General features: G+C 45.2%; 1 pseudogene; it reads right to left on the reverse strand.

Annotated features, from left to right (window-relative positions):
- Window positions 1-4258: 4258 nt before the first annotated feature.
- LOC127313940 (uncharacterized) lies at window positions 4259-7631 on the reverse strand (annotated as a pseudogene).
- Window positions 7632-16745: the final 9114 nt, after the last annotated feature.

A 16745-nucleotide genomic window follows, 5' to 3' on the forward strand; every position in this document is an offset into this window, starting at 1 on the left:
CGGCCACGCCTATTGTGCGCCATGTGCTCCATCGCTATGAGCTGCCCGTAGAATCGAGTAATAAGGAGTTCTTAGTGTGTGATGCCTGTTAGCAAGGCAAGAGTCATCAGTTACCTTTTTCTGTTTCGAGTCGTGTTGTCAAAGCGCCTCTTGAACTTGTGTATTCAGATGTATGGGGGCCTGCTCAAACTTCTGTTAGTGGTCACAACTATTATGTCAGCTTCCTTGATGCTTTTAGTCGTTTTACCTAGCTTTACTTGATTAAGCGCAAATCTGATGTGTTTCATGTCTTCATGCAATTTCAAGCACATGTTGAGCGTTTGTTGAATCACAAGATTATTCATGTTCAATCTGATTGGGGTGGTGAGTATCGGAATCTTAGTACCTTCTTTCAGAAACTTGGAATATCACCTCATGTGTCTTGTCCTCACACACATCAGCAAAACGGTGCTGCTGAACGCAAGCACCGTCACATTGTTGAAACTGGTCTTACATTGCTTGCTCATGCCTCTGTACCCTTTCGGTTCTGGAGTGATGCCTTTGTCACCGCGTGTTTTCTTATAAACAGGCTTCCAACACGACTCCTTCATATGAAAACTCCACTAGAAATCCTACTCCATGAAACTCCTGATTACTCTTTCTTCAAGGTTTTTGGTTGTGCTTGTTGGCCTCGCCTTCGTCCGTACAATCACCATAAACTTGAATATCGATCCAAAAAATGTGTGTTTCTTGGGTATAGTCCGCTTCACAAGGGGTATAAGTGTCTCCACATTCCGTCTAATCGTGTTTATATATCCCGTGATGTCGTCTTTGATGAGACTGTTTTCCCATTCTCCTCACTACCACCGCCTCTTGACACCACTACTACTTCCTTACACTCCTTTCCTGTGTTGCCTGCTCAATTTGTGGATGCTGCATATTCTCCTGCATTGTTGCCTAATCATGGTGCAGGGACTAGACGAGGTACTCGCCTTGAGCTTCTTGATGACCTGCCGGAGCCAGGAGTTCCGGATATGGCTCCGCTCACCTCGCCTACTGCTGCTGATCCGCTCGACGACGATCGGCCGTGCATGCCCCATGCACGACGATCTGAGGTGCCGGCCTCACCTGGCGTGGACGCGTGCGTCCCCCTGGCGCCCAGCGTGTCGCCCGCTCCCTGCACTGTTTCGCATGGGCCGTCTTCGCCTGGCTTGACCACTCCAAGCTCAGCGCCCGTCGCTCCAACTGAAGCTCCATCGCCACCTGTACCTGCTTCGCCCGTGGCTGCTTCGCCCGTGGCTGTGTCACCGTCTGCCACACCACCTGGCACAGCTTCTCCTGTGTCACAGGCTCCCCCGGTACCTGTACCAGCTCTGTTGCGTCCTCATACTCGCAGTAAGAGTGGTATCTTTCGTCCTAAAGAACGCACCGATGGTACTGTGGCCTGGCTTGCGGCGTGTGTTGCTCATCTCCAGGCTGATCCGACTGCTGAACCGCGGCACTTCCAGGCTGCTTTGGATATTCCTCACTGGCGTGCAGCCATGGAACAGGAGATCCAAGCACTCAAGAAGAATAATACATGGCGTTTGGTGTCACCACCAGCTGGTGTCAATATCATTGACTCCAAATGGGTGTTCAAGGTAAAAAAGCATGCTGATGGTTCGATTGAAAGATACAAGGCACGCTTGGTTGCTAAAGGCTTCAAACAACGTTATGGTCTTGACTATGAAGATACGTTCAGTCCGGTTGTGAAGCCCACTACTATTCGCCTTCTCTTGTCATTGGCTGTCACTAGAGGTTGGTCGCTTCGTCAGTTGGATGTTCAGAATGCGTTCCTTCATGGCGTTCTGGAAGAGGAGGTATATATGCGTCAGCCACCAGGTTTCATTGATCCTGTTGAGCCACATCATCTTTGTCGTCTTGTCAAAGCACTCTATGGTCTGAAGCAGGCTCCTCGTGCATGGCATGCTAGACTTGGTGCTGCTCTTCGTGCACATGGTTTTGTGTCCTCTACTGCCGACACATCTTTGTTTATCCTTCAGCGACCTCAGGTGACCATGTATATTCTGGTCTATGTCGATGATATCATTCTTGTCAGTTCTTCAGTTGTTGCGGCTGACAGGCTGGTTCTTTGTTTGGGAGCTGACTTTGCTGTCAAGGATCTGGGAAAATTGCATTATTTCCTTGGACTTGAGGTTGCTCATTCTGACAAAGGTTTAACTCTCACTCAGCAGAAGTATTCCCATGATCTCTTGCACCGTGCGGGTATGCTACAGTGCAAGTCTACTCCTACTCCTATGTCTGCTACAGACAAACTGTCAGTTTTTGATGGAGCGCTTCTTTCTTCTGATGATGCCACGGAGTACCGCAGCGTTGTTGGTGGTCTCCAGTATTTGCTTATTACTCGACCAGACATCTCTTTTGCTGTCAATCGAGTGTGCCAGTATCTCCATGCGCCACGTGATCCACATTGGTCAGCTGTTAAGAGAATTCTGCGCTATGTCTGTCACACTGCTTCTTATGGTCTGCATCTACAACCAGCGACTTCTGGTTTGCTCTCTGCCTTCTCTGATGCAGATTGGGCTGGTTGTCCTGATGATCGTCGATCCACGGGGGGACATGCAGTGTTCTTTGGTCCTAACTTGATAGCATGGCAAGCTCGTAAACAAGCTACAATGTCTCGGAGTAGTACTGAAGCTGAGTACAAAGCAATTGCCAATGCTACAGCTGAGATTATCTGGATCCAGTCTCTACTTAGAGAGTTGAAGATCTCTCAAGCTCAGCCACAGATCCTTTGGTGTGATAACATTGGTGCTACATATCTTTCAGCAAACCCAGTGTTTCATGCTCGGACAAAACATATTGAAGTGGATTATCACTTTGTGAGGGAACGTGTTGCAAAGAAGCTTCTTCAGATTAAGTTCATCTCTTCCAAGGATCAGCTGGCTGACATTTTTACTAAGCCCTTGCCCTTACCTTCTTTTGAGGGATGTCGGCGCAATCTTAACCTCTTGAGTGTTTCAGGACATAGTTAAGATTGAGGGAGGGTGTTAGACTATGTATTGTAGGCTATACGTATTGTATACAAACTCATGTACCTATACCTGTATGATATATAAAAGCATAATAGCCGAACCCTATTGGGTATCGAGCACTGTTCCCAAACCCTAGTTTTGTCTAACATGCATGCTAGCTGTTCCACACTTCCACAGAGGTTTTCCCAAGTCTGAGATGCATCCTTCCCAATTAATTGGAAGTGGTCATTTATGTGGAGAATGGAGCCCGGGCAAAGGCAAATATCATACATTATACTTGAACCCTAAAAAAGCAAAGTCAACTTGTAACATGCATATATGGTGCATGAAGTCTGATCTCGAAACATGGCTTATCCTTCCAATTAATTGTAAGTCAACATATATATGGAGGTCAAGGGTAAATATCGTGCATTATACTCCACTTCCAATAAGTCAGCTTGTAACATGCATACATGGTGCATGGAGCCCAGTCAAGGGTAAATATCGTGCATTATACTCCACTTCCAATAAGTCAGCTTGTAACATGCATACATGTTGCATGGAGCCCAGTCAAGGGTAAATATCATATACTCCAACTCTAAGAAGTCAGCTTGTAACATGCATATATGGTGCATGAAGTATCAACTCGAAACATGGTGCAATTTGCATTGCTAAATAACTCTACCTATGCAATTGATTGATCTCTATCTACCTAGGGTTGTATTCTTTGTTCATCACAACGCGTTGGATCTAGCTATAAATAACTTGGCTTGCTCCTAGCATCCCCGTATCTTCTTCGCATCCCCAATATTGTGCTCTTCCCAAACTTCTCCACATATCTTCATCTCTGTACGCACAATGCCAATGCCTTCAGGTGCATCAGCTTCCCTTGTAGTTGCCTGCCTCGCCGTGCTGGCATTGTCCTCCCTGCGGCAGCCGGCGACGGGGACACCATGCAGCGACGCCTGTAGCGCACAGTGCGATTCAAGCTGTAGAGCCATTACTGACACGACTTGCGGCAGCGACTGCGACTCCAGGGTCCCGCCGTCTCCGCCACCTCCGCCGTCGCAGTGCGAGCAGTGCAAGTCCAGCATCGCAGTGCAGTGCGTGTCAATCTGCGACATCAACGCCTGCCGCATCAGGTACCCTATGTCTGATTGTGCTGCCATATGCAACGCCTGCACCACTTCGTGCAACAACATATGCAGCGCTCCTCCCTCGCCGCCACCCCCGGCCGCACCCACCAGTCGTCCAACTCCTTTTTGTCATGGCTGCATATACACGACCATGACGGACTGCCTTGGCACCTGCAACCAGAACTGCACCGCGACGACCTGCGGCACGGCCTGAACACGTATTGGACGTGACAAATAAGGAACACCCGTACGTTACTTTCCACGAATATGCATGTACATGGTGATGTATTATTCGGTTTAATTTGTTTCCAGATTTTGTATTGTGCACTTGTGTGGGTAGTAGTACGGACAAAGAGGGCAACTTTTGGTATGTACCAAGGATTGTATTCTGGCTGGTTAAAACATAACCGTTCTTTATGGCTCTTTAAAATGGGCCACCCTATCTAGCGCTCGAGGGCTCAAAGCTTGCCCAGCGATCACTTTGACAATTTTTTTTGGTTTAATCGTGCGTGAGTTGGCTTCCTCTTTCTAGCAAAATAATAAATACTGGATGACCCGTACGTGAGTAAACCTCTTTCTTCTCATTTCTCTGACTCACGTCCGCATTAAAACTTTTCAAAATTGAAAATTTAAAATGTTTTATCTCTCTAACAACAACTCCGATTTAAGATCCGTTTTCACAATCGAATCCGTCTCGACGAGATCTTCAAAACTAGCACCAATGTTAATATGTTTCGAGAAACTTTTTTTCAGGCTAAAAGTTATCAACCATCTCTGTTCGAATAATCAACCCCTCCGTATTTGAGTGATCAACGGTAAATGTATAAAATTATCAACCTGATGCAGACTATTAAGAAAAAGTTCTGCATGCATGCACAAAAAGACGAATCTGCTGATGTCAGCGGAATCTTTTCCAAATTTGAAAATTCAAAATGTTTTATCTCACAAATGACAACTCCAAATTAAGATCTGTTTTCACCTATGAGTCGGTCTCGACGAGATCTTCAAAACTAGCACCCATGTTGATATGTTTCGAGAAATTTTTTTCTGGCTAAAAGTTATCAACCCTCTCTATCTGAATAATCAACCTCTCCGTACTTGAGTGATCAACGGTAAATGTATAAAATTATCAACCTCGTGCAGGCTATTGAGGGAAAGTTCTGCATGCATGCACAAATAGACGAATCTGCTGATGTCAGCGGAATCTTTTCTAAATTTGAAAATTCAAAACATTTTAACTTTCAAACGACAACTCAAAATTAAGATTCGCTTTCACCAATAAATCTGTCTCGACGAGATCTTCAAAACTAGCACCCTTGTTGATATGTTTTGAGAAACTTTTTTTCGAGCTAAAAGTGATCAACCCTCTTTATTTGAATAATCAACCCCTCCGTACTTAAGTGATCAACGGTGAATGTATAAAATTATCAACCTCGTGCAGGCTATTGAGGGAAAGTTCTGCATGCATGCACAAACAGACGAATCTGCTGATGTCAGCGGAATCTTTTCTAAATTTGAAAATTCAAAACATTTTAACTTTCAAACGACAACTCTAAATTAAGATTCGCTTTCACCAATAAATCCGTCTCGACGAGATCTTCAAAACTAGCACCCATGTTGATATGTTTCGAGAAACTTTTTTCGGACTAAAAGTTATCAACTCTCTGTGTTTGAATAATCAACCCCTCTGTACTTAATTGATCAACAGTGAATGTATAAAATTATCAACCCAAAGTTAATTTTTAGGGAATCTTTTTTAGTTTTTTTTTTGCGAAAAAATCTTTTTTAATTTAGAAGCTATCAACCCGGTGTCCTGTTATTTATCCACAGTAAATATAAATAACTATCAATCCTAAAAATCTAACTTCATTTCGAATATTTTGGCGACTTTTTTTAGTTTATAAGTTATCAACTCGGTGCCCCGTTATTTATCAATGGTAATTATAAAAAACTACCAACCCTAAAAACTATTTCATTTAGAATATTTTAGCGAACATTTTTTATTTTACAAGCTATCAACCCGGTGCCTCGTTATTTATCAACGATAAATATAAATAAATAATAACCCTAAAAGTATTTCATTTAGAATATTTTAGCGACTCTCTTTTAGTTTATAAGCTATCAACCCGGTGATCCGCTATTTATCAATGGTAAATATAAATAAATATCAACCCTAAAAATTTAATTTAATTTAAAATATGTAGCAACTTTTTTTTGTTTACAAGTTATCAACCCGGTGCCCCGTTATTTATCAACGGTAAAAATAAATACCTAGCAACCCTAAAAAGTAATTTTCATTTAGAATATTTTAGCAACTTTTATTAGCTTACAACTTAAAACATTACTTAATTTGAGTAGCAAGTGGTAGTTCATTTGAGTTGCAAGTGGATCTTCCCACCCGTTATTTTCCCCCATAAAACCACTGGCCCGAAAAAGGGAATTATAAAATTAATCCAAAAAAACATGAATTACCGTACGAAATAACAACATAAAGGGAATTGCAAAAAAAGAGAATTGTCAAAAGGGAATTGCAAATAAAGAGAATTGAAAGTATGCGTCGTGCTGAAAAAAAAAGAGCGAGATGCTCTGTGCATGCATGCAGCAACTTGCTAAAAAGTTGGCTCATTAAATGCAAAATCAGGAGATACTTTATGCATGAATGCAGTGTGAATGCTCTTGGCTGTATGCAACTTGCAAGTGGGAACGTGAGGTGTTAGTGTGAACACAAAGCTACATGTGAACGTAGGATTTCAAGTGGGATGGGAATGGGATATCCGCCTCCCACTCCCTCACATCCCTATTATCCCGCTGCCCCACCTCCCTGTTATCCCATCGACGTAAAAACTAATAGGATTCCTTCGGGATGTCCCACTTGTCCCAGCTGATCAGGAAACAGCCAAACAAAAAAGCACTGCAGGCTACTGACGGGACCAGCTGATTCCAGAACTGATCTGAAGCTCCAGACCAACACAAACGTAAAAATATTTGGGGTCGCCACCATTGCCACGGAACTCGTGATATCGTAGTAGCCAGCGGCAGCGTCGCCGTCGGCCGCAACCGCGCGGCAGTCGAAGCGCAGCAGCGGCTCCACCCCCGGCTTGCTGACGAAGACCTTCATGAGCGCGTCCCTGGGCAGCGGCTCCTCGCCCAGGAACCGCAGCGGGGCAAGCAGCGCGGACACGAGGACCTCCTCGCCGTCTCCGTGGCGGCGCAGGAGCACGTCCTGCGCACGCGGCGCGTCCGACACAGCGGCGAAGTCGTTGATGTCCTGCGAAATGGGGAGGGAGGCGTGAGTGGCGCTGGATTGGGGCGATGCATCGGTGGTGGGGGGATGGGGCGGGCGGTACCTGGGAATGGAGGGAAGGGGGAGAAGAGGAGGGGGACGAGGAGAGCTCGTGGGCGATCTCCGCGCGCAGGGCGGGTAGGAGGCCATCGTCCTTGGCGCGCGCGCGGCGCGGTGGAGGGCCGCGGAGGCGGACGTGCTCAGGCGCCGCAGGAACATCGCGCCGGGCTGCAGACGGCGGCGAACGCCACGCGGTTGCGGTTATACTTTGCAGCGGCGCGGAGACATAGAGAGACGGTGGCGGCGCGGAGATCTAGGGAGACGGCGGCGGCGCGGGGGCCTAGCGAGATGGCGACGCGGAGTTTCGGGACTGGAGATGGGGATCGCTCGACGTAGGGACACGTGGGCCGTCCATGGGCTTGGTGGCCTCGTCCCACTTGGCCCGTGCGGGATTACTGAAACTTGTTACAGGGATAAGCGGGATTATAGGGATGGGATGGGACACGGGATTACCGGAAAATCCCATCCCACTTGAAATTCTATGTGAACGTAATTAAACGCTACGAGACAAAAAGGGAATTGATTTCGCGGATGGCGCGAGCGCTGCCGCGCCAAGGAAAATGATCGCTCCAGCGATCGATTGCCAGGGAGGGGATTTGCTTTAAAATTATCTAAACAGCTTAAGGCCGTTGCAATCGGTGCATTCCCAACGTTTTGACGGTGCATGCATGCGCGGTGGGCCAGCGTAGGTGTAGGTGGCGGCCGTTTCAAACTTGGCCGGTTTAGGATGGTCGGTGTGTGGCGGGCCAGAGTGCTTTCTGTGGGTTTGACCAATCCATCTTCTCCACTCGGTTCTGCAGATTTCCTCACCGCGTGGAAATATTATACCCTACCTGTTGCTCTGCCGCCACGAAACAGAGAGAAAGGAGGGAGAGATGAGGTGCAGATTCGGTGAAATCGTGCAGGCTCCAATGGCCCTCCTGTTGGGTGGAGGAATTGGGGCCTGGAGGTCATACTCGAGCGGCGACCATCACCGCTGGGTGATCCGCGAGGCGAGTGATGAGGAGGACGAGACCTTTCTCCGCACCATCAATTTCAGGGCTGACCCGGAGACAGTGGCGGCGCCACCAGGGGGCGAGGATGGGCGGTCGCCCCGACTCCCTTGTGGCGGAGCAGGCATCCTCTAATTAGAATTCCGGTGGCGGCGCTCCATTAAAGACCGCAGAATCTCTCCATCACTCGAACAAGTATTGCTCTGACATGGAAATTTCCTCTGACCTGAGACGGATGTGTCGTACTTGGCCCGTGCACACACGCGCACAAATAGCAGTTATGCAAATTTTGTATAGGTTCACCTTTTCTGGTCGCCCCTCGATCTGCAGCGGAATGCCGGGCGGGCGGAGTTGAAAGGCAGGAACCGCGTCGGCCGCGATATCCGTGGCCGCCCGGGAGATGGGGGTATCGGTGGTTGATGGCTCGGTACCTGAGGAACCCTAACACGGTCAGAGATGTGGCCGTATGCTCAAGACACTCCAACAAGCAAACCTTGACTCGGTGCAGAAGCAACAACTAGATCATGTCTCATCACCTCCTGCTCATACGTGCTCCTCGCCATCAGTCTCTCATATGTCCTCACATGGTATGTCTTCATCCCGCCCCTCCCTTAAAATTTGCTTACTGTAAGTAAGTACTATAATTCAGTACCACATAATTATAGAAAATAATCAGCAATAGCTAAGGTCACACCAAAAATCTTCATACAATTGGCCTCAATGGGTTGTCAATAGGGGAAATACAACTGCTGCACACTGCTCATCTAGGAAAGACTTAGCTTACAAAGAAGAACGGTAACCTGGGCTATGGATGATGTTATTGCTTTCCACTATGTGATTCAAAAGGAATTTTCTCTCCTAAGTCTGCAAGAAATCAGCGGTGATTCATTTACTGATAACTGAACAAGGTTTAGAAGCCAAGCCGTCTGTACAAGGTAGAACTCTTATTGCGAATATTGGCACATAACTCTTTTGCTCTGAGGAGGAATTTGCAGCAGCCATAGCCATTGACAACCTCTGTTCAGTTTGCATTACGTTTGAATGATATGGTCCACATGTTTTTTTGCTGGATGTTTATGAAGCATTGGTTGTGCTGGAATTTTGCCTTTGGCCTTAGCCCATGTCCCAATACAAATTCTGAAATTCTCTTGACTCATGTGGAAATGGCAAGGGGTGGGACTAATGTTTTGTCCCCCATTGGTAGTTGGAAGAGAGTTGGAGTGGTATATAAGGTGGGCTGTTCTAGTCCTAGTAAGTGAGTGAGAAGAGAGAGAGCCCTCGCGCACTCCTCCTCCTCCGCCGCCCGCCTCGCCTCGTCACGCACGTACGTCACGACGCGCCGCGGGTTGCGGGAACCTCGCCGAGCCTGATGAGGACATCCCTACTACACTACTAGCTACCTCCGTCATTGCAAGATGAAGACGATGCTGCTGTGAAGCTCAAGTCCAATGAAGTCAGGGTTGGACCAATGACACGAGCTCGTGCGAAGCTACTTAAGCAACAGGTGAACTTGTTCCTATGTGATACATTGATCAATGAGAACTTTATACTGCCTAAGTCGTATTACTTATGTATGATCAGGTATGAAGAGGAAACAAGCATCGCACGAGGAGGAGAGGAGCAGCTGGACAAGAAGCTGGACGTGAAGCTGGACATGGAGCTGGACATGAAGACATCCTATGGACGCGCGAGGGAGGACCGAGAGGCATGCACGAGAGGAGGAGATGCAGTTCAGGCCGGTGCCAGGCCCGGTCAGACCGGCCGTGCCGCCGGGCCACCCGGCCCCAGTCCCGGTTCGACCGGCTTCCACGCCGGATCCGTCCGGTCCAAACCGGACGCCACACTTGTGCTAGCCGGGCACTATCCAGTATGCCCGGAATCGTAGCCCGGTCACCACCCGGCGCCAGGCCCGGTTTCAACCGGCCTGACCCGGTCCTAGGCCCGGTCGACCGGCTCCTGAGCCGGCCATGTCCGAGTCTGTCTCGACCAGATCCCGATCTGGGTCGGTTATTCTTGTATTTTCTCGAACCCTGGTCATCCTGAACCCCTATATAAGTGCCCAGGACGCCCTCAAATTAGGTTTAGACCACGTTTAAGATAAACCCTAGTTCATAGTTGATTGCTTTGCAACTCTATCGAATTCATACACCATATTGCATTGATATCGGTGTATACCCTGAAAAGTCTTGTGTGATCTGCTGTTCCATTGGGAATTAGACGGTTGCAACTTACCGCTTCGTGATCGGCGGCTACGTGCGCAAGTGTGTGGAGTTGCAAATATCTTGCAGGGTTGAGAGCTGTTGCATTGACGACAGGGACCAATCGAGAGATCTCGTTGCGTCATATAAGTTATCATCCACTTCATCATCAAGTATTTCCGATGTGTTCATCCCGTGATCATCATCACCACCGTGCTTACTGAGAAGATCGGGCAATCCCTTATCATCTTGGTATCAGATTTCAGCGTTTCCTCGGTAAGCCATCCACAATCCACCCCATAGTTGAGTTGTGAGTGTTTCTGTCGTTGCCTAATCGACGGTACCTCGGAGGAGGGATCCTCACGAGGGGGAGAAGAAGTAGGGGCCCTAGGGCGGAGAGCAATCGGGACGGTGGTGCGCGATTTACCCAGCTTCGGAACACCTGCTCGAGGACAGGGCCTACTGCTGCTTGTCTGGAATTATCTGGGCGCTTTCGCGTTGTTACAATGAGTTGTTGTCTTGCCTCTAGGGCTCCCGGGATCCGGCTTATAAAGGCGTGATGGCGTGTAACTCACATGTTCGTTGGGAACCCCAAGAGGAAGGTATGATGCGCACAGTAGCAAGTTTTCCCTCAGAAAGAAACCAAGGTTTATCGAACCAGGAGGAGCCAAGAAGCACGTTGAAGGTTGATGGCGGCGGGATGTAGTGCGGCGCAACACCAGAGATTCCGGCGCCAACGTGAAACCTGCACAACACAACCAAAGTACTTTGCCCCAACGAAACAGTGAGGTTGTCAATCTCACCGGCTTGCTGTAACAAAGGATTAACCATATTGTGTGGAAGATGATTGTTTGCAGAAAACAGTAAAACAGTATTGCAGTAGATTGTATTTCAGTAAAGAGAATTGGACCGGGGTCCACAGTTCACTAGAGGTGTCTCTCCCATTAGACAAACAGCATGTTGGGTGAACAAATTACAGTTGGGCAATTGACAAATAAAGAGAGCATGACCATGCACATACATATCACGATGATTATAGTGAGATTTAATTGGGCATTACGACAAAGTACATAGACCGCCATCCAACTGCATCTATGCCTAAAAAGTCCACCTTCAGGTTATCATCCGAACCCCTTCCAGTATTAAGTTGCAAAGCAACAGACAATTGCATTAAGTATGGTGCGTAATGTAATCAACAACTACATCCTTAGACATAGCATCAATGTTTTATCCCTAGTGGCAACTGCACAACACAACCTTAGAACTTTCTGTCACTGTCCCAGGTGTCAATGCAGGCATGAACCCACTATCGAGCATAAATACTCCCTCTTGGAGTTACAAGCATCTACTTGGCCAGAGCATCTACTACTAACGGAGAGCATGCAAGATCATAAACAACACATAGATATAACTTTGATAATCAACATAACAAGTATTCTCTATTCATCGGATCCCAACAAACGCAACATATAGAATTACAGATAGATGATCTTGATCATGTTAGGCAGCTCACAAGATCCGACAATGATAGCACAATGGGGAGAAGACAACCATCTAGCTACAGCTATGGACCCATAGTCCAGGGGTAGACTACTCACACATCACACCGGAGGCGACCATGGCGGCGTAGAGTCCTCCGGGAGATGAATTCCCTCTCCGGCAGGGTGCCGGAGGCGATCTCCTGGATCCCCCGAGATGCGATCGGCGGCGGCGGCGTCTCAGTAAGGTTTTCCGTATCGTGGCTCTCGGTACTGGGGGTTTCGTCACGGAGGCTTTAAGTAGGCGGAAGGGCAAGTCAGGAGGGGGCACAGGGGCCCCACACCATAGGGCCGCGCGGCCAGGGGCCAGGCCGCGCCGCCCTAGGGTTTGGCCACCTCGTGGCCCCACTTCGTTGACTCTTCGGTCTTCTGGAAGCTTCGTGGAAAAATAGGCCCCTGGGCGTTGATTTCGTCCAATTCCGAGAATATTTCGTTACTAGGATTTCTGAAACCAAAAACAGCAGAAAAAGAATCGGCACTTCGGCATCTTGTTAATAGGTTAGTTCCAGAAAATGCACGAATATGACATAAAGTGTGCATAAAACATGTAGATAACATCAATAATGTGGCATGGAACATAAGAAATTATCGATACGTCGGAGACGTATCAGCATCCCCAAGCTTAGTTCTGCTCGTCCCGAGCAGGTAAAACGATAACACAGATAATTTCTGGAGTGACATGCCATCATAACCTTGATCATACTATTTGTAAAGCATATGTAGTGACTGCAGCGATCAAAACAATGTATATGACATGAGTAAACAAGTGAATCATATAGCAAAGACTTTTCATGAATAGTACTTCAAGACAAGCATCAATAAGTCTTGCATAAGAGTTAACTCATAAAGCAATAATTCATAGTAAAGGTGTTGAAGCAACACAAAAGAAGATTAAGTTTCAGCGATTGCTTTCAACTTGTAACATGTATATCTCATGGATATTGTCAACATAGAGTAATATAATAAGTGCAATAAGCAAGTATGTAGGAATCAATGCACAGTTCACACAAGTGTTTGCTTCTTGAGGTGGAGAGAAATAGGTGAACTGACTCAACATTGAAAGTAAAAGAAAGGTCCTCATAGAGGAAAAGCATCGATTGCTATATTTGTGCTAGAGCTTTGATTTTGAAAACATGAAACAATTTTGTCAACGGTAGTAATAAAGCATATGTATCATGTAAATTATATCTTACAAGTTGCAAGCCTCATGCATAGTGTACTAATAATGCCCGCACCTTGTCCTAATTAGCTTGGACTACCGGATCATCACAATGCACATGTTTTGACCAAGTGTCACAAAGGGGTACCTCTATGCCGCCTGTACAAAGGTCTAAGGAGAAAGCTCGCATTGGATTTCTCGCTATTGATTATTCTTCAACTTAGACATCCATACCGGGACAACATAGACAACAGATAATGGACTCCTCTTTTATGCATAAGCATGTAACAACAATTAATAATTTTCTCATTTGAGATTGAGGATATTTGTCCAAAACTGAAACTTCCACCATGGATCATGGCTTTAGTTAGCGGCCCAATGTTCTTCTCTAACAATATGCATGCTTAACCATAAGGTGGTAGATCTCTCTTACTTCAGACAAGACGGACATGCATAGCAACTCACATGAAATTCAACAAAAGATAGTTGATGGCGTCCCCAGTGAACATGGTTATCGCACAACAAGCAACTTAATAAGAGATAAAGTGCATAAGTACATATTCAATACCACAATAGTTTTTAAGCTATTTGTCCCATGAGCTATATATTGCAAAGGTGAATGATGGAATTTTAAAGGTAGCACTCAAGCAATTTACTTTGGAATGACGGAGAAATACCATGTAGTAGGTAGGTATGGTGGACACAAATGGCATAGTGGTTGGCTCAAGTATTTTGGATGCATGAGAAGTATTCCCTCTCGATACAAGGTTTAGGCTAGCAAGGCTTATTTGAAACAAACACAAGGATGAACGGCGCAGCAAAACTCACATAAAAGACATATTGTAAACATTATAAGACTCTACACCGTCTTCCTTGTTGTTCAAACTCAATACTAGAAATTATCTAGACCTTAGAGAAACCAAATATGCAAACCAAATTTTAGCATGCTCTATGTATTTCTTCATTAATGGGTGCAAAGCATATGATGCAAGAGCTTAATCATGAGCACAACAATTGCCAAGTATCACATTACCCAAGACATTTATAGCAATTACTACATGTATCATTTTCCAATTCCAACCATATAACAATTTAACGAAGAAGAAACTTCGCCATGAATACTATGAGTAGAAACCAAGGACATACTTCTCCATATGCTACAGCGGAGCGTGTCTCTCTCCCATAAAGTGAATGCTAGGATCCATTTTATTCAAACAAAACAAAAAACAAAAACAAACCGACGCTCCAAGCAAAGCACATAAGATGTGATGGAATAAAAATATAGTTTCAGGGGAGGAACCTGATAATGTTGTCGATGAAGAAGGGGATGCCTTGGGCATCCCCAAGCTTAGACGCTTGAGTCTTCTTAATATATGCTGGGGTGAACCACCGGGGCATCCCCAAGCTTAGAGCTTTCACTCTCCTTGATCATGTTGCATCATACTCCTCTCTTGATCCTTGAAAACTTACTCCACACCAAACTCGAAACAACTTATTAGAGGGTTAGTGCACAATAAAAATTAACATATTCAGAGGTGACACAATCATTCTTAACACTTCTGGACATTGCATAAAGCTACTGGACATTAGTGGATCAAAGAAATTCATCCAACATAGCAAAAGAGGCAATGCGAAATAAAAGACAGAATCTGTCAAAACAGAACAGTTCATATTGACGAATTTTAAAATGGCACCAGACTTGCTCAAATGAAAATTCTCAAATTGAATGAAAGTTGCGTACATATCTGAGGATCATGCTCGTAAATTGGCTTAATTTTCTGAGCTACCTACAGGGAGGTAGACCCAGATTCGTGACAGCAAAGAAATCTGAAACTGCGCAGTAATCCAAATCTAGTATGAACTTTTCTATCAACGACTTTACTTGGCACAACAAAACACTAAACTAAGATAAGGAGAGGTTGCTACAGTAGTAAACAACTTCCAAGACACAAAATAAAAACAAAGTACTGTAGTAAAATAAACACATGGGTTATCTCCCAAGAAGTGCTTTCTTTATAGCCATTAAGATGGGCTCAGTAATTTTAATGATGCACTCCCAAGAAATAGTATTTGAAGCAACAGAGAGAATCAAGAGGCAATTCAAAACACATTTAAGTCTAACATGCTTCCTATGCATAGGAATCTTGTAAATAAACAAGTTCATGAAGAGCAAAGTGACAAGCATAGGAAGATAAAACAAGTGTAGCTTCAAAAATTTCAGCATATAGAGAGGCATTTTAGTAACATGAAAATTTCTACAACCATATTTTCCTCTCTCATAATAACTTTCAGTAGTATCATGAGCAAACTCAACAATATAACTATCACATAAAGCATTCTTATCATGAGTCTCATGCATAAAATTATTACTCTCCACATAAGCATAATCAATTTTATTAGTTGTAGTGGGAGCAAATTCAACAAAGTGGCTATCATCATATATAGGAGGCATATTGTAATCATAAAAGAAAATTTTCTCCTCAATGCTTGGGGAACTAAAAAGATCATGCTCATCAGAGCCAACTTCCCCAAGCTTAGAATTTTCCATAGCATTAGCAACAATGGTGTTCAAAGCATTCATAGTAATAACATTCCCATTAGCATGCATATAAAGTTCCATAGGTTTTTTAATTCTCTCTTCAAACACATCATGTCCTAATTCAAGATAAAGTTCATAAAGGTCTCTCATATTTTTGTTGTTTTCCATTATGCTTAACTAGTGAAATAAAAACATGCATGATATTAAGTAAAGTAAATGCAAGTAACTAATTTTTTTTGTGTTTTTGATATAGCAAACAAGATAGCAAATAAAGTAAAACTAGCAACTAATTTTTTTTGTGTTTTGATATAATGCAGCAAACAAAGTAGTAAATAAAATAAAGCAAGACAAAAACAAAGTAAAGAGATTGGGAAGTGGAGACTCCCCTTGCAGCGTGTCTTGATCTCCCCGGCAACGACGCCAGAAAAAGAGCTTGATGGCGTGTAACTCACACGTTCGTTGGGAACCCCAAGAGGAAGGTATGATGCGCACAGCAGCAAGTTTTCCCTCAGAAAGAAACCAAGGTTTATCGAACCAGGAGGAGCCAAGAAGCACGTTGAAGGTTGATGGCGGCGGGATGTAGTGCGGCGCAACACCAGAGATTCCGGCGCCAACGTGGAACCTGCACAACACAACCAAAGTACTTTGCCCCAACGAAACAGTGAGGTTGTCAATCTCACCGGCTTGCTGTAACAAAGGATTAACCGTATTGTGTGGAAGATGATTGTTTGCAGAAAACAGTAAAACAGTATTGCAGTAGATTGTATTTCAGTAAAGAGAATTGGACCGGGGTCCACAGTTCACTAGAGGTTTCTCTCCCATAAGACAAACAGCATGTTGGGTGAAC

Source organism: Lolium perenne, chromosome 7, assembly GCF_019359855.2.
Source record: "Lolium perenne isolate Kyuss_39 chromosome 7, Kyuss_2.0, whole genome shotgun sequence".
Classification (NCBI taxonomy): Eukaryota; Viridiplantae; Streptophyta; class Magnoliopsida; order Poales; family Poaceae; genus Lolium; species Lolium perenne.